This window comes from Bubalus bubalis, chromosome 20 (assembly GCF_019923935.1).
Source record: "Bubalus bubalis isolate 160015118507 breed Murrah chromosome 20, NDDB_SH_1, whole genome shotgun sequence".
Taxonomy (NCBI): Eukaryota; Metazoa; Chordata; class Mammalia; order Artiodactyla; family Bovidae; genus Bubalus; species Bubalus bubalis.
In genome coordinates, this window is record NC_059176.1 from 5,255,464 (window position 1) to 5,281,478 (window position 26,015).

At 48.5% G+C, this 26,015-nt stretch overlaps 1 protein-coding gene and 1 long non-coding RNA gene across 3 annotated transcripts in view; both read right to left on the reverse strand.

Moving 5' to 3' along the window:
• Positions 1-26,015, reverse strand: part of WDR25 (WD repeat domain 25) — a 117,446-nt gene that overhangs the window by 63,826 nt on the left and 27,605 nt on the right. The window lies entirely within an intron of this gene.
• On the reverse strand, positions 139-9,191 carry LOC112580855. The gene is made up of 2 exons (XR_003105177.3): positions 7,732-9,191; positions 139-528 (listed from the first exon to the last, which is right to left on the reverse strand). It is a non-coding gene; the product is annotated as an uncharacterized LOC112580855 (long non-coding RNA).

Here is a 26,015-nt window from a genome sequence, read left to right on the forward strand (position 1 = left end):
TCAATTAAAAACAAATACAATTAAAAAAAACCAACAAAAAAAGATGCTAGAAGTAATGTTTTCATAAACGTGCCTTAACAGTTTGAAAAAATTATCTTCTATTTCTAGTTTGCTTAAAGTAAAGGGATGTATGTAGGATTGATTTGCTAAATTTTATTTAAAAATTTTACATCCATGTTCATGAGATACTAGTCTATTACTTCCTTCTCTTGCTTTGGTACCAAGGTAGCCTCATAGAACAAACTGGAAAACGTTTCCTCTTCTTTGATTTCCTGGAAGAGTTTGAGTAGAATTATGTGTTAGTTTTCTAGGGCTGCCTGTAACAAAGTACCACAAACTGGGTGGTAGATAGATAGATATGTACTGTCTCACAGTTTTGGAAGCCAAAAGCCTGAAATCAGGGCAGGACTGGTTGCTCCCAAGGGCAGTGAGGAAAGGATCTGTTCCAGACCTCTCTTCTTGACTTGCAGATGGCTGTCTTCATGTCCATCTGGTGTTCTCCTTCTATGCCTGTCTCCAAATATTCCCCTTTAATGAAGACGTAAGTCATATTGGGTTAGGGTCCATTCTGAAGATTTCATTTTAATTTGATTACCTCTGTAAAAATCCTATCTTTAAATAATGACATATTCTGAGCCAATGGGGGGTTAAGACTTCAAAATACAAATTTTGAGAGAGACACAATTCAACTCATAACAAATTGCTACTACTTCTTCCTTAAATATTTGGCAAAATTCACTAGTGAAGTTTTGGGGCATGGAGTTTTCTTTATGGGAAGGGTTTTAAATAGGAATTCAATTTCTTTAATAGAGACAAGGCTTTGGGAGTTATCTAACTTTGTGGGTGAGCTTTAAGTGTCTGAGTCTCTTATGGGGTTTATCCAGGTCATCTAAGTTGTAGAATTCCTTGCTAGAAAGTTGATCACAACATTACCTTTGTTGTTGTTGTTTAAGTGCTAAGTCATATCCAACTCTTGCAACACCATGGACTATAGCCCACCAGGCTCCTCTGTCCATGGGATTTCCCAGACAAGAACATTGGAGTGGGTTGCTATGTCCTTTTTCAGGGGATCTTCTTGACCCAGGGATCAAACCCATGTCTCCTGCATTGACAGGTGGATTCTTTACCACTGAGCCACCAGAGAAGCCTAACATCACCTTAGTACTCTCTTAATATCTTTCAAATTTGTAATTAAGTCACTTCTCTCATTCCTAATATTGGTAATTTGTATCTTTTTTATTCCTGATGAATGGTTAAAGTTTTATCACTTACATTGATTGCAAGGAACCAGTTTTTTATTTCACTGACTTTAGTGTTTATCTGTGTTCTATTTGAATTATTTCTGCTCTATCTTTATCGCCTTTCTTTTGCTTATTTTGGGTTGAATTTTCTTTTTCTGTATGTCTTAAAGTGGGAGCTAAGACCATTGATTTAAAATTTTCTTCTTTATTAATACAGGCATTAACGCTATAAATTACCATCTGAGAACTGCTCTAGCTACAGTCCACAAAATTTTATATGCTGGGTTTTCATTTGCATTTGGTTCAAAATGTTTTCTAATATTCCTATCAGCTTCTCCCGGGACTCAGAGATTATTTACATATGTGCTGTTTAGTTTCCAAATATTTGGAATATCTGTTATTGATTTTTAATTTAATCCTACCATCATTAGATAATATATTTTGAATAATTTCAATCCTTTTAAATTTACTGACAGCCTTGTTTTATGGCCTATAATATGGTCTATCTTGGTAAACATTCCATGTACACTTGAAAAGAATGTGTATTCTGCTGTTACATGGAGTATTCTATCAATGTCAATTCGGCCAAGTTGAGTGATAGTGTTGTTCAAGTTTTCTATACCTTTACTGTTTTCTGCCTACTTGATCTATTAATTATTGAGAAAAGGGTATTGAAAGCCCCAGCTATAATTGTGGATATGATTGACTCTTCATGCAGTTCTATAAGTTTTGCTTCATGAATTTCAGTGAATTCATACACTCTTATTAGGTGTATACATATTTATGCCCCTAATGTTAAGCACCTCATGTTACATCCTTTGATAAATGAACCCTTTATCATTATAAGATGAGATTCACTGAGGTTTTGGTTACATGGATTTCTAATTTCTCATCAGATTTGGAAAACTTTCAGCCATGATTTATTTAAATAACTTGTTCTGCTCTCCCTTCTTCTGAGGACTCTGATCTCATGAACGTTGGGTAAGCATGACGTTGTCTCACAGTTCACTGATGCTCTGCTTATTTTTCTCCTAAACTTTTTACTATCTGTGTTCCACTTTAGATGGTTTCTGGTTTTCAAATTTGCTATTTTACAGTTAATGATTTGCAAATAATTACATCTAGTGTATTTTTCCTCCAAAACATTTTTCACCTCTAGAGTTTGATTTGGATTTTTCTTCTATCTTCCTTAACATGCTCAAGCTTTTCTCTACTTCTTTGCATATATGGGGCATATTTATAAAAGTTGGTGCAACATTCTTATTTGCATCATCTGTGCCATTTGTGGGTGTGTTTCTATTTTTCATTTTTCTTCTCATCATGGTTCAGATCTTTCTAATTCTTTCACATGTCTTACAATCTTTGTTCAGAAGCAAGACACCATGAATTTTACTTTAGTGGATTTTTTTTTTATTCCTATAATACTCTTAAGGTTTGCTCTGGGACACAATTAGATTACTTGGAAAATGTTCACTTCTTGCCAAGATAGTCTCTAAGCTTTGATAGGAGGAACCACGGCAGCATTTATTTAGGGCTGTTTCACTTCACTCCTGAGGCAATACCCTTGTGAATTACAAGGGTTTCCCACTCTGGCTTATGGGAATATGAAATATTCATGGTCCTGTGAGCTCTGGGGATTGTTCATCTTATTCCTTTCAAGTGGCTCTTTCCTCACCTGGGGGAGCTTCCTCATACACATGTGCTGATCAGTATTTCACTGAAGATACTGAAGGGAGCTCCTACAGATCTCTGGAGCACCCCCTCTCGCCCCAGGCAGCCCTCTAATGCCTGATTCTCTATTTTGAGAACTCTAGCTGCCGTGACGTTCCTGGATTCCAGCTCTGCCTCCTCAACCCAGGAAGATCACTGGGACCCGTCTGGGTGTCTTCTCCCTGTGCTCTAGGCCAGAAACTCTCACCTGGCGGTAACCTGAAACAATCTCAGGGACCATGTCATTTTTCCTCTCTCAGGGATCACTGTCTACAGTACCTGGTGTTCAGTGTCTGAAAATCACTGTTCCCTTACATTTCCTCTGTTTTTCTTTAAGCTTGAAGCATAAATCTGGCCCCGTATTACTCCATCTCTGCCAAAAGCGCAAGTTCTCTTAAGTTATTTAGAAGTGTGTGATTTAATTCTCAAATGTTTGTCGAGTTATTTTTTTTATTTTTCAGTCATTATTATTTATTAAAAATTTAATTCCATTGTGATCAGAGACTAGGCTATTGTTTAAACCCTTTTAAATGTATTGAGATTTGCTTTACATCATAGCTCATGTCCTACCTTAGAGAAGTACTATTTGAATTTGAAAAACATCTATACCCTGCACTTTATGTATTGTGTTCCCTAAGCGTTAGTTAAGGTAGCTGACAATGTTATACAGATCTTCTGTCTTTACTGATCTGTCTAGTTGTTCTATCAATTACTTAGAGAAAAGTATTATAATATCCAACTATGACTATATATTTGTTTATTTTCCCTTTAATTCTGTGAAAACATCTTCATGTATTTTGAAGCTCTGTTATTAGGTAGAGATTGCTATATCTTCCTGATGAATTGATCCTTTTATCATTATGAAAAGTCCCTCTTATCTCTGCTAATACCTTTTGTCTTGAAGCCTATTTTATTGTTCAATACTATAATACTTTCAGTCTTCTTAAGCTTACTATTTGGATGATATCCCTTTATGCCATGCATTTACTTTTAGCTTCTTTCTTTTTTGCTTGAAGTGCACCTCTTGCCAACAATATACAATTTAGTCTTGCTTTTGTATCCATTCTAACAATCTCCTTTTTGAAGATTCTTTTTTTAAATCTTAAAATTTTAACGTGGACCATTTTTTAAGTCTTTATTGAAATAATTTTTTACAATATTACTTCTATTTTATGTTTTGTTTTCTTGGCTGACAGGCATATGACATCTTAGCTCCCTGCCAGGGACTGAACCCACATCCCCTGCATTGGAAGGTGAAGTCTTAACACTGGACTACCAAGGAAGACCCCTGACAATCTCCTCTAATTGTAGCATTTAATTGATATACATATAATGCAATTGTTAATATGAGCAGATTTACATCTATCACTCTGCCCTTTTTTTTTTTTTTCTGTCTTAACCTGTGCTTTATTCCTCTTTTCCTCCTTTGAGCTATGCCTCAAGTTTTTTTAAGTGTTTACACTAAGGATTACAATACACATGCTTAATATTTTAAAGTCATCTTAGAGTTAAACTGTACCAGTTTACATAAAATATAAGAAGCTTGCAACCATAAATATCTTTTCTTGAACCCTATCCTTTATGCTATAGCTGTTATATGTATTATACCCACATGTTATAAACCCCACAATGTAATGTGATAATGTTTGCTTTAAATAGTCATGTATTTTTTTAATGTAAGAGGAAAACATAGTCTTTTATATCTTCCCACATATTCACCATTTACAGCCTCTTCAATTCTTCCTAGAGATGTGAGTTTCTATCCGGTATCATAGTTCTCTGTCCTAAAGAACTTCCTTAACATTTCTGCAGTGCATACCTGCTCAACAAATTCTCGCCTACTTTTCATTCATCTGAAAATGTCTTTATTTCACCTTCATTCTTAAAGGATACAGAATCATGAGTTGAAATGTTTTTAATGGCACTCTAAAGGTGCCATTCCACTGTCTGTGAACTCTACTGTTTCTGATAAGAAGTCAGTATATATATATTTTATATCATTATTCCTTTCCACATGACATTCATTTTTCTCTGGCTATTTTTAAGATTTTCCTCTTTATCTTTGGTTTCCAGAAGCTTAACTATGCTAGGTCACAGTGTGATTTCCTTTACATTTGCCTTGTTTGGGATCTGCAGGGTTTGGCTTTCTTTTTCTTTTGAATCTGGAAATGTACATATTTTCACCAAATTTGGTGAGATTTTAGGCATTATTTCTTAGAATAGTTTTTTCTTCCCCACTCTCTCTCATCTTTGACTCCAATTAGTAAGCGACAGTTAGAACCAGACACAGAACAATGGACTGGTTTCAAATTGGGAAAGGAGTACGTCAAGGCTGTATATCGTCACCCTGCTTATTTAACTTAAATGGAGAGTACATCATTCAAAATGCTGGGCTGGAAGAAGCACAAGGTGGAATCAAGATTGCCAGGAGAAATATCAACAACCTCAGATATGCAGATGATACCACTCTAATGACAGAAAGCAAAGAGGAACCAAAGAGCATCTTGATAAAGGTGAAAGAGGAGATTGAAAAAACTGGCTTAAAACTCAACATTCAAAAAAACGAAGATCATGGCATCTGGTCCTATCACCGCATGGCAAATGGGTGGAGAAAAGGTGGAAATGGTGACAGATTTTATTTTCTTAGGGTCCAAAATCACCGTGGACAGTAACTGAAGGTATGAAATTAAAAGATGCTCGTTCCTTGGAAGAAAACCTATGACAAACCTAGACAATACACTAAAAAGCAGAAACATCACTTTGCCAACAAAGGTCCGTAGAGCCAAAGCCATGATTTTCCCAGTAGTCATGTATGGATGTGAGAGTTGGACCACAAAGAAGGCTGAGCACTGAAGAATCGATGCTTTCTAACTGTGGTGCTGGAGAAGACTCTTGAGAGTCCCTTGAACAGCAAGGAGATTAAACCAGTCAATCCTAAAGGAAATCAACCCTGAATATTCACTGGAAGGACGGATGCTGAAGCTCCAATACTTTGGCCGCCTGATGCAAAGAGCCGACTCATTAGAAAAGACGCTGATGCTGAGAAAGATTGAGGGTAGGATGAGAAGGAGGTGACAGAGGATGAGATGATTAGATGGCATCACTGACTCAATGGACATGAGTTTGAGCAAACTCTGGCAGAGAGTGAAGGACAGTGAAGGGAAACCTGGTGTGCTGCAGCCCATGGGGTCACAAAGAGCCGGACAGGACTTAGCAACCGAACGACAACAATGCACATACGAATACTACTATATATTACACATACACTATGCAGTTCAGGTCAGTTCAGTCGCTCAGTCGTGTTCGACTCTTTGCAGCCTCACGAACCGCAGCACGCCAAATCCTCCTTGTCCATCACCAACTCCTGGAGTCCACCCAAACCCATGTCCATTGAGTTGGTGATGCTATCCAACCATCTCATCCTCTTAAATACTACACAAATATCTCTGGCTATTGTCCAGAGGTCCCTGAATATCTATTCCTTTTTCTCTCTATTCTTTTTCTCTGCTTTCAGGTTGAATAATTTCTATTACTCTATTTCCAAATTCACTGGCTCCTTCTTCCATCCTCTCCATTCTGCAATAGAGTCCAAAGCACACACTCTTTATTTCAGACACTACTATATTTTTCAGTTCTAGACTTTTTATCCCCTTATACGTTTCTATTTCTGTACAGAGATTTCCTAGTTTTTTACTCATTGTGACTATATTTTCCTTTGTGTCTCTGAGCATTGTCTTAACTGTTTTAAAACAACTGTCTGCTAATTTTAACACTGGGATTATCTTGGAGAGAAACCCTTTCTCTTGAATATAGGTCCCCTTTTCCTATTTCCTACTATATTGAGTACTTTGGAGTGAAATACTAGGTATTATTGGGCTTCTCTGGTGGCTCAGACGGTAAACAATCTGCCTGCAATTCAGGAGATCTGGATCGAGAAGATCCCCTGGAGAAAGGGATGGCAACCCATTCCAGTATTCTTGCCTGGAGAATTCCATGAATAGAGGAGCCTAGTGGGCTACAGTCCATAGGGTCACAAAGAGTCAAACATGGCTGAGTAACTCACACATATTAGATATTATTAATACAAAATTTACATTGTATAAGCTCTGGATTCTATTATGTTTCTCTGAAGAACATCAACTTAAATTTTTTTTAAACAGGGAGCTAACTTGCCTCTATTCAAATTTCAAACTCTGTCTCCTCTGTTGTGTGCAGCAGTAGAAATTTCTATTCAGTTCTCTTAGTATAACCTGAGCTTCTTAGAATCTGCCCCATTTGTGGATTCAGGAGTCATCAGAGATTTGGGTAGAGTCTATATACAGAACTTGTGGCTTCCCCTCTCCCCTTCCTTTCTGAGATTTCCCTCCTCACTCTTGAGCTGCTCTCGTTGCCCCAAATTATGTCCTCTGGCTCTTCAAGTCAGTAACACTTCAGGCTTTCTATCTGAACTTCAGCTGCTCTGCCTGGTACTGACTGGAGCCTACTCTCATGCAGAAAAACATAAAGCAGGAAATTCACCAGTTCCCTTTTCCTCTTCTAAGGGAAGGCTCCCTTCTAGGTCTGCTTGCTTTCTGTCACTCTCCAATACACTTAGGCAGTTAGTTGTGTTTTTGTTCAGTTTATAATTGTCAGCTGCGGGAAAGTTAGTCTGATGGGAACTGCTGCTTAGCTACTGGAAGTCAAATCTAATATTCAATTTTAAGCATCTGGTTTGCAGTAATAGAGACTAATACCCCACCCTATCTCTTCCCCTCCACCCTCACACCCGACATATACATACTTCTTTGCCCCAGTACTTCAGTCAAAATCTCCCTACATCCTGAATCCTGGTGGGAGTATTTAGAAGAGTGAGGGGATTGGACCATTTGTCCTGCAGGTGAGACACTGTGTCACAGAGATGACAAAGCAGGCCAGTGTGATGTACAAGCTGATGTCATCTACTGCAGGCATGAAAGAGGAGCCAGGAATGATTTGAGGAGACAGTCCCACCCACACAGATCTCCCCACCCTGTCAGCTTCAGGAAAACTTGAAGAGGGCCTGAGAAGCCTGCAGCATTCCTACCATATGCAATTAGAGGAGTCTGAACCAATTTCAATGCAATCGCTAAGAGCAGGGTAACTTGGCTGGTATCTGTATTACAAGGGGTTCACATGTGCAGAAATAGTGAGAGCTAAGGCAGCATTTTCATCTTACACCATCCTTCTAAGTGCTTCCTAAAATTTTTTCTGTACCAAATGATGCAAGTTCCCTCAAAGTAAAGGTTGAGGAGAAACTTGACCAGAATCTGTAAGTACATGAGCATTCATTATACAGAGAATTCCAAGAAATTATGCTCTCTATTCAATAAGGTCAGAACAAAGGGAAGGAGTTTTAAATGTCAACAGAAGATGTAAAAGGGCAAAAAAGAGTTTTCCTTGGGTAAAAAGGATTAAGAGCAAGACATCTCACAGAGGTTGCTGAGGGGCGCGCGGACAGCTGGAGATGGAGACTCTGGAGGCTATCAGTGCCGCCCTCCTGGCAGAGTGGGGGTGAGCCCTCGGCCTGCAGGGTCCCCAGCAGGGGCTGCCACCTGGCCAACGGCGGGGAGCGCGGGCTCCAGGAGGTGCCAGAGCCCCTTCTGAGAGCACTGCAATCTTGGACATTATTCTGAGACAAAATACCACCTCATCTCCCACCTCCAGGTAAGAGTAATCACGCATTCAGCAGTCACCAAAAAAATAAATAAATAAAATGCTTCTAAGCACAAGAACTAACTCAATCCTTACCACCAAGTATGAAGTAGGTGTTATGATAAACATCATCTGACAGATGACAAACCTGAAGCGCAGGGAGGTTATCCACCCCAGTCACAGGGTGAGAGGTGAACAGGGACTCAGACACAGGCAGACTGACTGCAGAGCCCTCAGGTCCAACCACCAATGCTTATCCACCTCTCACCTACAACATGCTCCTATCCATAGCTCCTAACCCTGCTCTCTGGACTAACACAACACAAGGCCAGACTGACCCCTCTTCCCACTGACAGCCCTTTAGGGGTGGATGGACGAGGGACAGATGAATGGACAAAGGTAAAATGACTGAAAGAATGGCCATCCTGGGTTTTAGTTACCTACAGGACTGATGCTGAAGCTGAAGCTCCAATACTTTGGCCACCTGATGCAAAGAGTCAACTCATTAGAAAAGACCCTGATGCTGGGAATGATTGAGGGCAGGAGGAGAAGGGAGCAACAGAGGATGAGATGGTTGGATGGCATCACCAATTCAATGGACGTGACTCTGAGCAAGCTCCGAGAGATGGTGAAGGACAGGGGAGCCTGGCATGCTGCAGTTCATGGGGTCACAGAGTCGGACACGACTTAGTGACTGAACACAATAGCTTGGACAAGCAGACCTCACTTCTATGATGTTACAGGATTTATTATTAAATTGTGGAACAGAAGAATGCTAAGCTTAATGCCCTTTGATCATGAGAAACTTCTCCCAACTCTAGGAGTAAATCATTAATTCTTTGAGATGGGTGCTATTTTTCAACAAGTCATGGTCATCCAGTTGGACTGTATCACGTGGCAGACGCCCCCCTCTCTCTCTCTCCATGCTCACAGAACGAGCCAGAGATTCTCTGCCACCAGGAGGATCTGGGGTTCCAGCTCTTCTGCAAAACAAGGATGAGATGGAATCACCAAGGTTCTAAAGGCCTGTGCCCTGGGAGTGAGAGGTGCCTTTCCAAATCAAGATACACACTGGCTCTAGCTTCAATACAAACAGATCCTGTGAGTCTAAGAACTCAGAAAAGAGTGAATGGTTTGGGGAGAGTGAACGCTGGCTCCCGGCAAACACACAACTGCTTTTTAGCCCTGCAGCGCTGTGGTTTCTACTGGCTGCCCAGTGTCCGTTCACCTCCTTCCTTGGAGAACCATCCGTGCCCCACGCAGTCAGCACGTTACTGGCTCAGAGCTCCTACGGAGGACACGTCACCCAGGCCTGGCCAACTCGAGGCCACGAGGCGCCAGCCCTGGTCTGCAGCAGGCAGGAGAGGGGAAGAGGCATTTCCTCACCAGCTGGGCTGCAAAGCAGATGAGAGAACGGCTGGGGCCGGAGCTGAAAGGGGGTCACCGCAGGGTAGCCAAGAGAGACAGGAGGTAGGATCGAGACACCGGGATATCTGACCGCAAGGACAGCCACACTGGAGCCGGAGCTGAAAGGGGGTCACTGCAGGGTAGCCAAGAGAGACAGAAGGTGGGACCGAGACACGGGGACATCTGACCACCACACCGGAAGCCGCACGGTCCTCGGCCTTTTCACCCCTAGACCAATGGGTTCACTTTTTTTGCTTTAAGTTACTAGGAACTGAGTATTCTGTCACTCGCAACCAAGAGTTCTCTCACAAACCCCTTGTAGATTCTTCCAGAAGTCAACGTTAATTTTGTTGATAGCGGGCTTCTAACACCACCTGTTTTCTCTCCTGGAAAGCCCATCTGGTCTCCTCAACCCTCCCCCGCTCTTCACAGCTTCCAGGCACCAACGCAGCCCACCAGCAGGGGGAATGCTCTAGGTTTCAGGGCTGGAGCTCGCTTAGACACTGCCAGGCGCTCCTTCAGTCCACACCAGAGGGGACCAGGAAGGGCACTCGGGGACCCTTCCAGGCTGAGGGTCACATCTGCCCTTGAGCCGCAGGGCTCTCACCTCCCTGCTGTGCCCACCCTCAATGCAGATTATCAAACGGTGCTTCAACCTGCTCCCCAATCTTTTTATCCTAAGAAGTACTCGCTCAAAAATTGGAGGGGGGAAGTGGAGGGTATGACCTTGTTCAGGTCAGTTCAGTCGCTCAGTCACGTCCGACTCTTTGCGACCCCATGAACTACAGCACGCCAGGCTTCCCTCTCCATTACCGACTCCCAGAGCTTGCTCAAACTCATGTCCATCAGTGATGCCATCTAACCATCTCACCCTCTGTCATCCCCCTCTCCTCCTGCCTTCAATCGCTCTGACCTGGTCAGAAGGAGTTATGACATTGTATTTTAACTTCTGTGCATCCCATTACACGTTATGGCATCACATGAGCCTCACGCAGACCCAGGAGGTCAGCGGGGGAAGTTCTCTCCATTTCACAGGTGTGCAAACACAACCTTGGAAAGACTGGGCAACTCTCAGTCATTCATCAGGTTTATTCCACAGATATTTACTCAGGGTCCACTACGTGCCAAGGACATCGCTCACTGCCTGAATCTCTGGGGAACAAAAGAGCTAACAAGAGTCTGATGGAAGAGAAAGATATTAAGCCAACGTATAAGCAGGTAGTACCAGTGAAGACACCATGAGAGGAAAGAGCTGGCCTCCGTGAAATAATTGGAGCGGGTGAATGGGGCTGCCCTGGTGGTCCAGTGGTTAAGAATCCGCCTTGCAACGCAGGGGACCCGGCTTTGATCCCTGGCCCAGGAAGATCCCACATGCCACGGGGCAACTAAGCCCACATACCACAAGTACTGAAGCCCGTGCACCCTAGAGCCTGGGCACCGCAACAAAGAGGAGCCCTCACTCGCCGCAACTAGAGAAAGCCCACACCCAGCAACAAAGACCCAGCATGGCCAAAAGTTAAATAAACAAATTTAGATAAATAAGTAAAAGAGGTGAAGCTTAATTTCGACTGGGGAGGTGGGCAGGCTTCTGAGCAAGACGGGAGGCAAGAGGTCGGGGAAGAGCCTGAAGGGGACCAGGAGCCCGTGAGGATGGACGCAAGACAGGAGTGGGGGAAAAGAGATCAGAGAACTTCAGAGCTGCCTCCCTCCATGAAAAATGGGGGTGGTGGGGGCAGCTGAAAGGGTTAAACATAGGAGAGCAAAGCAATAGTCAAGATTTTCCTTCCGAAAGAACACTCGGGCTAAGGCACAGGAGGCCAGGGTACTGCGGGAGACTGGTGACGAGGACGTCCACCGGGGCGAAGGGCACGCTGGACATCATACAGGAGAGGGGGCGCCAGGGCCTGGGGGGCAATCTGAGCGGTGGCGAGGAAAGCAGCTGGGCTGCTGCAGGCAGGGGGGGCACCACTGGAGGAGCAGCGGGGAGGACGGAGTGACGGCAGGGGCAGGGAGCAGGGACACCCGCCACCTGAGCGGGCGTGAGGGGCCGGCTCACCCCCAGGCCGGGCCGGGGTGCCCCCGGCAGTCACTGAGCGGGCGCCCCAAGAGTGCGGCCTGACCCAGCTCCAACCGAACCCTCCTGCGGGCCCGGCCTGGGGGCCCCCGTGTCCTGGGCTGTCACACACACACTCCTGTCCCAGCAGAGCACCTCCTGAGCGCCTGCTCAGAGACCCAGCCGAGATGACTCCCCCCAACCTGACAGCCAGCCAGAGCACATGCCCACGATGGGGGCAATCACTCTAGGAAAGTGAGGGTCACTTGGGTCCTGCTGCCATGGCAACCACCACAGGCCAGCGCCAGGCTGTCTCCACTCCCCAAAAAGGCCTTCCAGGGCAGTCCTGTGGGCGGCTCCATCAGGCCCACACTGACGACCAAAGCCACGGTTCTCACCAGCCTCCCCGAGCTGGGTGGTCATTTTCGTTAAGACTTCTCAAAAGAACCCGGGCCCCTGATCCTAGAACTCATCCAGAAAGCCAGCAAGAAGGTACACCCGGTGCCTTCTGGCCATAAGGCCTTATCTGGCTGTGGGCTCCTGCCAGACACACTCAGGGACTCAGTGGGGTTTGTGAGCGGACCCCCGTCAAGCGGGGAAGCCTTCAGTTGACCTGAGAGACCCACACTCACCCGCCAGGCTCACCTCCCACCACCACCTCACCTACACATGACCTTCCATCACGGCTTCCCAAACCCACCCTGCTCTTTAACCCCCCTCCCTCTACTTGAAGTGAATTCCTCCCTCTCCACCGACTGACCCTCACATTTCCTTCCGGTCTCAGCTTAGATGTTCCTTCCTCCAGGAAGCCCTCCTGACTACCAGGGGTAAAATCCCAGCAGACGTTCCCAGCATGCTCCACGCTGCCCCTCTGGGAGGGCTGGCTGCACCTTGCGCCATCGATTGCCAGCCAACTTCCTCTTTCCTGAAGACAAGAGCAGTCAGCGTGGTCAGGACAGAGTGGTCAGTGGAGGAATCGTGTGGCCAGGACTCCACTGCTTTCCCATTTTCGGTCGTTACTCCCCTCCCCTGTGATTTACCTCGTTTTGTAGATTCTGACAGCCACACACATGCACTTATATGATAAGGCCCACAAGAGCTGTCGTTTCTTCAGACCCCCACAGACCCCACACTGCCAGGCGCTGAGTCAGATGACAGAGTTACCACAGCACCCCTGTGAGGGGGACGCCACTGGGCCCCTTTACAAGTGAAGAGACCGAGGTTCTGGGTATGAGGAGAGTGGCCCCAGGCTATACTAAGACAGGGCTCAAGTGACAGTCCCAGAGTCAAAGGCTGTGTGCTCCTCTCGGGGCGCCCCCGGGGCAGTGGGCCGTGGGTGAGGGGCTGGGCAAGAGCAGAAGGTGGCGCTGGGTCTGCTCCCTGCCCTCGGACGGCGGAGCCGCCATGGACCCGCAGGCGACGTCTGCGCCGTCTTTTTCTCTGTGTACCTGCTTTCTCCCGAGATCCTGCTGAATGTATAATTTGGCATCCTGCTTTCCTCACTTAACATTTTCCAATGTTCTTAAAAACTTCATTTTCAAAAGTGCAGTTACTCATCAATTCCAGAAGAGCCGAGCACGGATATGGCAGGGGCCTTGAACTTGACCATTTTTCCCTGGTGCCAATAGCTATACACACACAGCAAGAGGGTTTAACAGCCTGATTCAGCACGGTGGGAAGGAGTAAACTGCTTGAGTCTGGGAAATACATTACCTCAATCTTGCAAATGGTTTTTGAAAATCATTAGGCCACAGAAATGTCATTGTGCAGGCCCGGCTTCCTCCGCCTCCCCCACCTGCCCGGCTGCGCCCCATGGAACCGCATCAGGCATCAACAGACTCAGAGCACTCGGACCTGGAGGTGGGGAGGGGTGGCAGGCTGAGCCCCTGGGCCCAGACACCCCCAAATCCCTCCTGAGAGACAAGGAGAAAGTTTCAACTGGGCCCAGACACCCCCAAATCCCTCCTGAGAGACAAGGAGAAAGTTTCAATCTGCTCAACTCACAGACACCCAACAAGGAACAACTCTCATCTCCCCCTGGAGGCTCGCAGGCCCACCCGCAGCAGAAACCAGCTCTGCTGCCCAGTGCTATTGCCCACTGCCCAGAAATGGCATCTCCAGGCTGGTGCCAAAGTCAAACCGTAGTAGATTTATGGGTCTCCAGTGGTTCCAAACAGGAAAAGGAGTACATCAAGGCCGTATATTGTCACCCTGCTTATCTAACTTATATGCAGAGTACATCATGAGAAACACTGGGCTGGAGGAAGCACGGGCTGGAATCAAGATTGCCAGGAGAAATATCAATAACCTCAGATATGCAGATGACACCACCCTTATGGCAGAAAGTGAAGAAGAACTAAAGAGCCTCTTGATGAAGGTGAAAGAGGAGAGTGAAAAAGTTGGCTTAAAGCTCAACATTCAGAAAACGAAGATCATGGCATCTGGTCCCATCACTTCATGGCAAATAGATAGGGAAACGGTAGAAATGGTGGCTGACTTTATTTTTTGGGGCTCCAAAATTACTGCAGATGGTGATTGCAGCCATGAAATTAAAAGACACTTAGTCCTTGGAAGGAAAATTATGAGCAACCTAGACAATATATTGAAAAGCAGAGACATTACTTTGTCAACAAAGGTCCGTCTAGTCAAGGCTATGGTTTTTCCAGTGGTCATGTATGGGTGTGAGAGTTGGACTATAAACAAAGCTGAGTGCCGAAGAATTGATGCTTTTGAATTGTGGTGTTGGAGATGACTCTTGAGAGTCCCTTGGACTGCAAGGAGATCCAACCAATCCATCCTAAAGGAAATCAGTCCTGAATATTCATTGGAAGGAGTGATGCTAAAGCTGAAACTCCAGTACTTTGGACACCTCATGCGAAGAGCTGACTCATTTGAAAAGACCCTGATGCTGGGAAAGATTGAGGGCAGGAGGAGAAGGGGATGACAAAGGATGAGATGGTTGAATGGCATCACTGACTCAATGGACATGGGTTTGGGTGGACTCTGGGAGTTGGTGATGGACAGGGAGACCTAGCATGCTGCAATTTATGGGGTCGCAAAGAGTCGGACACAACTGTGTGACTGAACTGAGCTGAAACTGAGTCCATTTCTCAGAAACAACCCCTAAGTCTACTTACTTCTAAAAGGGCCAGCTAAGGACCAACTAACCAGTTTCTGGTAGCTTTCAGTTAACTCAAAACCTCAGCGCCCTGAGCTCTTGCTCAGGCTTGGGGTTCTTGGGGATTGAATAGTCATCACTCCCTAACAAACTGTACCTGGAATGCATTGTGCTAAATCGTTCAGTCGTGTCTGACTCTTTGCGACCCCACGGACTGTAGCCCGACAAGGCTCCTCTGGTCCATGGGATTCTCCAGCCAAGAATTCTGGAGTGGGTAGCCATTTCCTTCCCCAGGGGATCTTCCCGACCCAGGAATCGAACCTGAGTCTCCCGCATCTCCTTCACTGGCAGGCAGGTTCTTTACTACTAGTGCCACAGGAAGCTTTCAGTGAACTCATGCCCAGGCCTGGGGTTCTTGGAGGCTGAAAATTCATCACTCCCTAACAAACTGTACCCGGAATGCATGAGGTGGTCTTAGAAACGGAGCCCCCAAAATTTTTCTAATAGTTTTGAATTAGTCTATATAATTACATTACTTCAATGAGTGCAAAATTATTTTACCTATGAAAGTTTAACAAGTGATTCTGAAGGATTAAGAAGAGTTATATAATCGGATAATAATGATAAGTCTGCAGCACTTAAGTCAACGATTTTTGTGGTCACACAGCCTGTAATTTACAGAAGCTGCCTGGCTGTGAGTTTAGCAGCCAGAAATCCCTTTACCTGTACTCATGCTGACAGCAACAAGCACTCATACATCAGAGAACAGCAGCTCCCCCAAGAGCCAGGTGTGATCAGCAATGCCTGTACTGATTACAGAAGGCCCATTCGGCCATTAGTCAATCTGTCTCTCCCACACTCTTGCTCATGAGCTTCCAGATATGGCACATGGCTTCCAGCTTTTTTTTAAAGAGGAAAGCAGCTCAACTGCTGCTTAGCTTACAAGCTGTTCTTTTATTGTGGTGTGTGGGCTTCCCAGGTGGCGAAGTGGTAAAGAATCCGCCTGCCAATGCAGGAGATTCAAGAGACGCAGGTTCGATCCCTGGGTCGGGAAGATCCCCTGGAGTAGGAAATGACAATTCGCTCTAGCATCCTTGCCTGGAGAATCCCATGGACAGAGGAGCCTGGCGGGCTATAGTCCATGGGGTCGCAAAGAGTCGGACACAACTGAGCGACTGAGCAAACAACAGCACGCCGTATACTATGTGTTATAATCTATATGCATCTTTACTGATGCTGATCGTCCGCATCAGCAGGGTACCTGCTGAGGCTCCGAGTCACTTGTGAAAGGGAGCCCAGGAGCAGGTGTACATGCCAACCCGCTTCCACTCTGGACTCTGATTGGGCCTCCGGCTGCTCCTTCCCACCCCACCAGCCGGAAGGTGGCCCAGGGCAGGCACAGTGCCAGGGATGGGCTACACGCAGCTGTTAACTGAGGGCTCCAAATCCTCGTGGTTGAGCCTCCTTCTCCTTGGCCGGGACGGCCAACCTAAAGTCCTTCCCCCCAAGGCGGGTGTCACCCAGGCGGCCTGTGACCAAGTCGGAAGTGCACCCCGAGGTGAGGGGGCCGCTCCCCAGCACTGCCTCCAACACTCAGGTTAGGATGGAACACGGTGTCTTTCTCGCCTGGACCCTCTCTACCCAGATGCTCCAAGCCGGACTCCGAGCCCACTCCTTCTCAAAGAGGAGTCAGGAGCTCAACAAGGCAACCCGGGGACTGAGAACAAAGGCAGAGGGGAGGTCCCCAATAATCCGAAAATGAGAAGCCTGCCACCCAGCAGGCCTCCCTTTCAGCTCTGGCAACCGGGGAAGTCTCCAGTGATTTTGGGGGCCAGGTCGGCCGGCTTCGGCACGTTCTGCCGCCCCCGCCCCCGCCCCCAAGCCACAGCACTGCTAAGCTTTCTTTTCATCCTGACGACGGTAAGCCTCAAGATCCTCTTGTCGCACTCTAAGTTTTTATGATAAACTAGTTTAAAACCTCTTCTGGAAGTGTTCGTGGCATAAATTATAAATAAAGATCAACAAAGCGAAAGCTCTGAGGTGCAATCTTATTACCACCTTGAAGGTGCTTGGTGTCATTTTTCTTCCAGTAAACATGTAAATCTGGTGTCCAAAACAATACAAGTTGCCTTATCCTGTGGCTTATTTGCATGATTTTTAATGGCAAACAATAATAAAGTGCAACTAAATCCTCTCATCCTAAATTCATCTAGTCGTCGCTGCAGAGAATGCATTCACACGTTCCCATGTTCACCGGGAAGCCGTGGGGCGGGGCTCTGCGTCCTAGGGGGTCTGAGAGCAGGCAGGCAGCCTGGGGGACTCAGGGTGAAAGCTATGGGGACGTGAAGGCCCAATCCCACGGGGAACTTCGGACACCCCAAACCCTAACCCCGCGGTGCCCTTCCATCAACGTGGCCTGAGCAGGCAACCCCACCTCTGGGCCGCCACTTCCACAGCTACAAAATGGGGCCAGCCCCCTCGCTTCCCAGAGCTGCAGGGAGGCTCAAAGAGAATTACAGTAACAGAGTAGAAGGTACAAAGGCAGATGCCGCCGGCTGGCCGCCTGTTCTCTTTATCATCCTTTACCACCTGCCACCAAAATGTCCTGGGGTTGGAGCAAACAGGGCTTCAGGCTCTTAAAAAAAGTTAAAGCATAGCGTGAGCGCCTCCCTCCGGTAGGCCGGGCAGGCCAGACGTCTCGGCTGCACACGGGAGAGCACCAAGTGGCCGCCTTAGCTCAGTCCTGGAGCCCCAGGACCCGAGCAGACACGATGGACGTGGCCATAGACGCACAGACCGGTCCAGAGGTCTGGCGGGCCCTGGGGTCAGTGTGCGGAGAACGAGGCCTGGGTCACGCACGTCCGAGCAAACGCAGCTGCCCTGAGACCGCCGTCTTGGCTTCGGCAGCTGCCCTGGCCTCAGCCTCGGCTGGTGACGAGACCTGTCCTAAGCCAGGCAGGGCTGGGCCGGGCCCTGGCTGGAGGGGAGCCCAGGCCAGACAGAGCCTCACACACCTGGGCTCCACCTCGCGCCACGGGCTTTAGAGCAACACGCCCAGCGTGGTTCCCTGGGGCGGCTTTCCTGACCCACAAACCAAATGGGACGGGCTGGGCTTGCAAGCACGCCTCTACTCACCCCCCCGCCGCCACTTTCTTAGTTGACAAATCGTCATCAGCCTCCATGGAGCATTGGCCCCCTCCTGTCTGTCTCGCCTTTCCTTTTCATGGGTCCAGCCTCAGCACTCAGCCAGGCACCGGTGCAAGCTTCTCAGGCCCGCCTCAGGTCTTCGTGGGGGCAGCCCCTCATGGAACTGAGACCACTGCTGGGGCCCAAGAACCAGACAGGGGCTTGGGGTGAGGGGTGCTAGACCCAGTGGCGGGGGCGCCTGGCCCTCCCTCCAGCTGCCTGGGCGGACTTGGCTCTGTCCTTCCTTTCTGGAATCTGTGGCACGGAGCAGCGGGACCCCCTCCTCCTCAAGGTGGCCAGGAGGATAAACTGAGAATGTGCAGGAGGAGCACCTAGCCCAGTGCCGGGCGATAAACGACAGCCGTGATCATGACTCATGATCCAATCACTCAGCTCGCGCTCCTCAACGCTTCCCAAACGCACGCACTCCACATCAGCCCCGAGCGCTCCCAATTAATGAAAGAACAAATTAAACTGTCATTACTTTGGTTTAATTCTGTAATTAAAGAACTTCAGGAAGCGACAGGCTCTAAATAATGCATGCTTTTATTAAAAAAAAAAAAAAATGTTGAGTTCTGGGCAAAGAGGGAAAAAAAAAAGGTGGGGGGAAGCTTCGAGAAAAAGGAGAAGAGATCCAAGGCAGGAGCAAAGATATGTATCCCCAAAGATCAGAGGGAACAATCAAGTGACAGCTGAAGGACTTAATTTGTTTTTGAATTAAGGCTTCAGCTATTAGCGAACACAAGAAAATAGACGGCCCCCACCCCGGGCTCCCGCCCCACATCTGCCATCCGCAGAAATGGTGTCGGGAGTAATTCAATTGGTGGCTTTTCCAGTTGATGAGGCAGAGCACGGCAGTCGTTCTGACATCTGCTTGTGTGTGACTCTCCTTTTTATGTCAGTTCAGGGTGCGGGGAGAGAAATAAAGAAAGGGAAGCGTGTAGCACGTGAATTTGGCTAAATGTGTGTTTCTCATCCAGCAGATCATGTGGCTGCCACATGTTACAGACCTAACGAGGTTGCCCTGGCAGGGATGGGTTCCTGAGTCAGGAGGACGTGATTCCAACCCAGCTCCGCTCTGCCCAGCCCACACCCCCGCCTCCGAGTGAGGGCCTGTGGGCTGACAGCAGGGCTGAGTTAGGAACCGGCCGCCAGGCCTGCAACTTCAAATTAAATAACTTATTGAGATGTTTGCTTCTTGTTAGGCATTAATGTTTTCATAAATCTCGTACGCGGGGTAATTGTAGTGTCCTGGTTCTCTGAATCACATAAAGAAATGGCTTTCAGACACGGCTCCCATCTAGGCTACTATTAGCTGCAGAACCCAAAGGATGAAATGTTATTAAATATAACTTTTTTTTTTCCCTGCAGTATCGCCAAGTTCCAAGAACAGCTTGGAGATTTCCCTGAAAAGGTTGGCAAATGTGCTTAGTACACAGAATAGCAGCTGCTTTACAAACTGCATACTTTTTATTAAATTACTGCCCCTGCAACATCCTGCCAGCCGCAGGATTAAAAGGCAGAAGAGATTAAACTGATGGGAAAGGCTCCCAAGCAACAGGTCTAAGTAAGTCACAAGGGGTAAATCTTCTAAGTCTGTGCAATGGCGGGGGAAAGGGGGGGGGGTGGTCAGTTGGGGTTGGCAGGGGGCCAATATACAAAACTTTAATGACATGGACTCACTATTTCAAGGTTGAAATGGCAATTATCCACATTGCTAGACATGTCATAATTTTCTTTTCTTTCCTTCTTTCCCTACCACGTACCCACCAGGGTACTCTGGATCTCACAGAATGCCTGGAACACAGTGCGTCATGCTAAGTCATTCAGTCATGTCCAACTCTATGTGACGCTATGGACTGTAACCCACCAGGCTCCTATGTCCATGGGATTCTCCAGGCAAGAATACTGGCGTAGGTTGCCATGCCCTCCTCCAGGGTATCTTCCCATCCCAGGGATCAAACCCACGTTTCTTGTGTCTCCTGCATTGGCAGGTGAGTTCTTTACCACTGAGGCTTCCCTGGTGGCTCAAACAGTGAAGAATCTGTCTGTAATGCAGGAGACCTGGGTTTAATCCCTGGGTTGGGAAGATCCTCTGGAGAAGGAAACGGCTACCCACTCTCTCCAGTATTATTATTATTAATACCTCTCCAGTATTCTTGCCTGGAGAATCCCATGGACAGAAGAACCTGGCAGGCTACAGTCCATGGGGTCGCAAAGAGTCGGACACAATTGAGCGACTAACACTTAAGACTTGGACTTCACCACGAGTGCCACCTGGAAATCCCACGTGGCTCAGACAGAATGCAGTAGGTGCCTAGTAAATACTGCTCAGTGACTGAGTGAACCTGTGTACCCCCGGCAGAGAGGTGCTCGGGAAACACCCGATGCATCGCTCCACTGAGGGGCACTGTGACTGTCCTATTCTCGCCATGATGGGACCACTTCCTAACCCCCTCGCTACACAAGGTCGCTCCTCTTAGAGGAGTCCCCTGCCCTCTCCCAACCCCTGCCCAGCCACATATGACCCTGCACGGCTGCCTGACCCTCTCAAGAGGAGGCTTCTCGGCTCTAAGATGGGAAGCCAGGGCGGTGGCTTCCGCCTAGCGCTTGGCACCGTTGATGGGCAACTCTGCACTCCCACAAGCCCCGCCCCTCCACCGTCAGCAACCCTGTGGGATGCCCACTGCCTGGTGCCCTGCCCAGGACCAGCGGGTCAAGAGCTTTACTCCAAGTGCCACTTCATGGTCACAGCAGCCTTGACGGATATGAGGCCATGATGACTGCTTCTGCTTTGCAGGTGAGGGGACTGAGCACAGAGAGCTTCGGTGACTTCAGCAGCAGGCGAGGCAGCAGCAAGCCCACGGTGGTCTCCACTGAGCCCCCAGCCTGTCTGCAGGGCCGCACCAAGCCGCCCCCGGGGGATGCTCCTGCACGGCATTCACTGCTCCCTCGAATTCACCCACTTCTATGTGCCCTGACACTGGTTCCACCTCCGCCTGGAAGGCCCCCGAGGTTGAGCTCTGCCTGGTGAGGGGACGCCCTCCCTTTGGGACCCGCGTCAGCCCCGTGCCACCGTGACCTCCTTCCCCAGCCGTGAAGGCAGTCCCAGTCCTGCTCCCAGCACCTGGGCCACACAATTGCTCCCGTGGACGTCTACCCATGCGCCCTCTGCAGGGACGGCTCCTTCGAGGGGCGGGGCCCCCAACCTGCCGCTCTGTACGTCTTGGGACCCACCGCAAAGCAGGGGCCCAGCTAACGCCTGGCGCTCAATGAACAGAGCGCCTTCTAAGTGTCCATCATGACGCTAGTGCCAGAACATTCTGAGAACCTGAGCCAGGAAGCAGAGCCTGGGCTCCCGGACCTGCTTTCAAGACCAACTCAGGCAGAGCTCGGTGTGCTTGCTTGATGGAATCGATGAGCAGGAAATAAACACAAGGCTGCTCATTGCCTCCAACGTGGAAGCCTCACTCGGAAGGCCAGGGACCTGGCACTTTGACACAAATTCAGCGGCAGCGTCTTTAATCATTTCAGGGTTAATAAAAAAAATGTCAATTACATTTGTCATCATGGCCACCCTGGGGGAACAATCCCGGCGCAGACGATCTCTGGTCAAATGACAGCCTGGTCTGCTTGTCACACGTCCCTCCAGCTGCCTCACTGACGAGTTAATCGAGTTGGTTACCTCCCTCCTGGCCTGTCCCTTCGTAAATAATCAGTGGTAATATGGATCTTCCAAATAATCTGACCTGAGAGTTGTTGCTCCAGCTCACCCAAAACGAGAAAAGGGGACAGACACAACGACTGAGCTTCTAAATGCCCCAGAAGGTGGAGGCCGCCTGGAGAGCTGGGCAGGGTGTAGCCCCGAACGCACGAGCTTCTCCTGCCTCAACGGGCCGGGGCCTGTCCTTCCATCCCTGCATCCTTCAGTGCCCAGTGTGGTCCCCTGCCCCCGAGAGCTTACCCTGTATCACACTGGCCAATCTCCATGGTCCCCATGACCTTGAGGGGTCCCGTCCTATCCTCCTTCTATAAGCTGGCCAACGGCAGCTGAGAACGGACTGAGCAGCAGGCCCAGCAGGGCTCAAACCCAGGTGTCTGGCAGCACCCCACTGCTGGTGGCGGCCGACCGAGGGGCTCCTGAGTGCGGCTGCCTGTCTGCATTTTTTGAGAGCAGCTATTTTGCAATCAAGGAATTCCTGCACAAATTGCCAGGTGCAAACGCATCCAAGAGGAAAACGCTCCCCTGCTATAAACTGACACTTAACACACAAAGATAGGAATGAAGTCAGGTTGAAATGGAATAAGGAAAACATTGCTTTCTACCCCAGGACTACACCAAATGCTCTGAAACCATTAAATTTGCCTAAATTAACCGTTCTATCTTTATCAGAGAATGACTTGAAAATGACTGTTCAGGGACTGTTATGCACATTTGTTTTTAAACAATGGATCCTCTCCTTGACGTAAACCTGGCCTCGGGCCAAAAGTCGGGGGTCCTCGTTCCCCCAACCAGAAGTGAAGCTTGAACGAACCTCTTGGCCTCACCCCCTGCACCCCCCCTCCCCCGCAGCACAGAATATGTTGTGCTGGTTCTGTTCCAAGCCCCAGCAATGTACTGCACAAAGGAGAGGCATTTCTGTCACCAGAATCTCAGACATTCAAGATCGCTTTTATTTGCAGAGAAAACATGAGGAGTATGAAGAATATATACAGCTATTTCCTGGATTCATTTTAAAGCTGTTGCAACTCAAAGGGTTAAGCTGAGCAGGGCCGGGGTGGGTGGGGGGGGGGGGGGCGCGGGGCGCTCCTTGGAGACCACTGCTAATTTCTCCAACTCACTGTCATGTAAAATGCGTCCCCCGCCCCCACGAGGCGATCAGGGGCTTCCCGGCTGCCCTTCCGGAGAGTTCTGTCTCCACCGAGACATCCAGATGACACTTTCTCGACAGCCCAGCAGTCATTAGGTTTGCAAGTTAACTTCCATCAGACAGGCGAAGGCTCTTATTTTGATGGCTTCCCTCCATTTGGGCAATTTTATCCCCTTCATAAACACTAATGGCTCTTGAATACCTGCTGTGGGTGTGGTGTGCTGTGCCAGGCTGAAGTGCACAATGCCACACAAAATGCCATCGCATGAGTCACCTGTCTCCACTGCAGTCAGCTCCATGACGCACAGGAGCCCGGGGCTGAGGCAACTTCTCGGCCGTGGCAACGAGCAGGTCTCCAAAGGGCAGGGCTCCTCAATGCGGGGCCCGCCACGCAACATACGCTGCCAAGCGCCTCCCACGTAGCACAGGTGACCCTACAAAACCCAGGAACCAAGCGCCTCCCACATAGCGCAGGTGACCCTACAAAAAAACCCAGGAACCAAGCGCCTCCCACATAGCGCAGGTGACCCTACAAAACCCAGGAACCAAGTGCCTCCCACATAGCACAGGTGACCCTACAAAAAACCCAGGAACCAAGCGTCTCCCACGTAGCGCAGGTGACCCTACAAAACCCAGGAACCAAGCGCCTCCCACATAGCACAGGTGACCCTACAAAACCCAGGAACCAAGTGCCTCCCACATAGCGCAGGTGACCCTACAAAAAAACCAGGAAGTTTTACGATGCCCACTCACTCACCGGTAGGAAGAGTGATGGTCAGAGAGGAGGCCTGGCTCGGGCTCGGGCTCAGAGTTAGAAAGTGCCCAGGAAACTGAAGACCAATCCACCTGCGCACCACCCCTTGCCTCGGTCCACAGGAAGGCGCCTTTGTGACTAAGGGGCCACTGCCACCAGCAGGTGGTCAGTCACGTGCTGGCAGAAACGCAGACGCTCCTCCCGGCCCCAACTGCACACTCCCCACGCCTGCCCCCTGCACCAGGAGTTGTAGAAAGAATGATGGCCTTGGACCCAGAGGACTCCAAGTTCAAACCCCCAGCTCCGTCTCTCACCAGCTCTGTGACCAGGCCCAGCACTGCCCGTTTCCAGCCTGAGTTCCCTCAGATGTAATGTAAGGGAAATGCAACAAACTTGAATTTCAAGGGGTGGTTGAGAAGATTAAACGAGATTAAAGGAGATAACATATGCAAAGCCACTCAACCTGTCTCTTCTTCCTAATCAGCTGGGGATGAAAGAGCATAAGCCTCAGCCCTAATTCCAAATCCCACCTCTCAGACAGACCCGCTGGACGCCCTGAGCTCAGGACGGCACCTCACTGGGCCTCCCTGGGCTGGCTGGCTCCCCCTCGCCACCATTCAGGCGGTGCATGGGTTAAGGAGACTGTGTCTGGCAGGGAGTGGGCGCTCAATAAAAGCTCATTCAATTCAATTTGACTTAATTAAAAAACCCTACTCATAGCCTCGAGAATGGCAGGAGCTCAGAGGGCTAAAACTACAAACTCAAATCCATTTGAAGCCCATAAATTTTATATTCTGCCGATGAATGCATTTTCTTATTAAGCAACAATATTATAAACCGCTTCTGAATTCCTGGCACTGTTTAAGAGTAATATCTTCATCGGGCTAAAAGCGGTTGTCAAATCACAAAGAACTTGAAGAGGTTCTAAAAGAACTGATGAAAAGGAATAACTGAAACCAAGTTTACTGAACAAATCAAATTATTTCACTGCTGTGCCTGACTTTGCAAAGCTTCTCCAAATTACACTTCATTATGAGACTCAGAAATTAGACACCAGTAACAAAATGAGAAAGCCAGAATGCATAAATATTTACATAATCGTCAGAATAATATTCTTCTGTGCAATCCACCTACTATTTTGTTTATTCTTATTAACTCAAGTTTAGAAATGGGACAATCGTTTGAAACAGGGCCCTGGGGATTTCTCTCCCTGACTCAAACCACTTCTTTTTTTTCCTTTTGAGAAAACAATGGTGCATCAGGAGAAAAGAGAAAGAGAAGGCGGGGGAGGGTGGGGTAGCCGCTCCCCGGAAGCCCCTTCGAGCTTCAGTGGTCGACTTGGGACTCGGAGCAGCTCTGCAGACGTACACGCTGACGGCGGCACCGCTCTTGTCCCACTGAGGGAGGGGTTAACACACCAGGACTGTGGGTGGCCACGCAGCAGGGACAGCAGGCTAGCAGAGGGCAGCAGACGGTTGCTTTGGGGTGGAACAGGAAGAGGGATCGCAATCAGGACAGTAGCCACTAGTGACCGCATGTCAGGGTGCTGGGCAGGACGCACAGCATCCACCTCCCTACAAGAGCTCTCTGCAAACGGGGACACACCTCCCAACCTAGAGATAAGGGAACCAGGTGCCAGAGCCAGCAGCCGCCTCATTCAAGCCCCCACGGCCTACGAGCGCCAGAGCGGGTACCGGCCCAGCTCCGGGGGCTTTTCCTGGCGCTCGAGCACTGGTGCGGACTCCACAGGTGCAGCAAACATCCGGCAAACGAGCGCCGGATGCTTCCACGGAGGTGGGTCCTGCAGAAGCCAAGGAGAAAGCGGGGCTGAGCCTGGACGGCGGTAGAAATGTTGGAGACCTGCTCTCTGCAGCGGGTGTTATGCCAGGAGCAGGGCCGATGACTGCGCAAGTCCTGGACAGGGCTCCAGGGTTGAGTCTCACCGCCTCCTTTCTTACCGCGGTCATCACCCTGCAGCCACATGATCAGGCTTCACATCCATTCG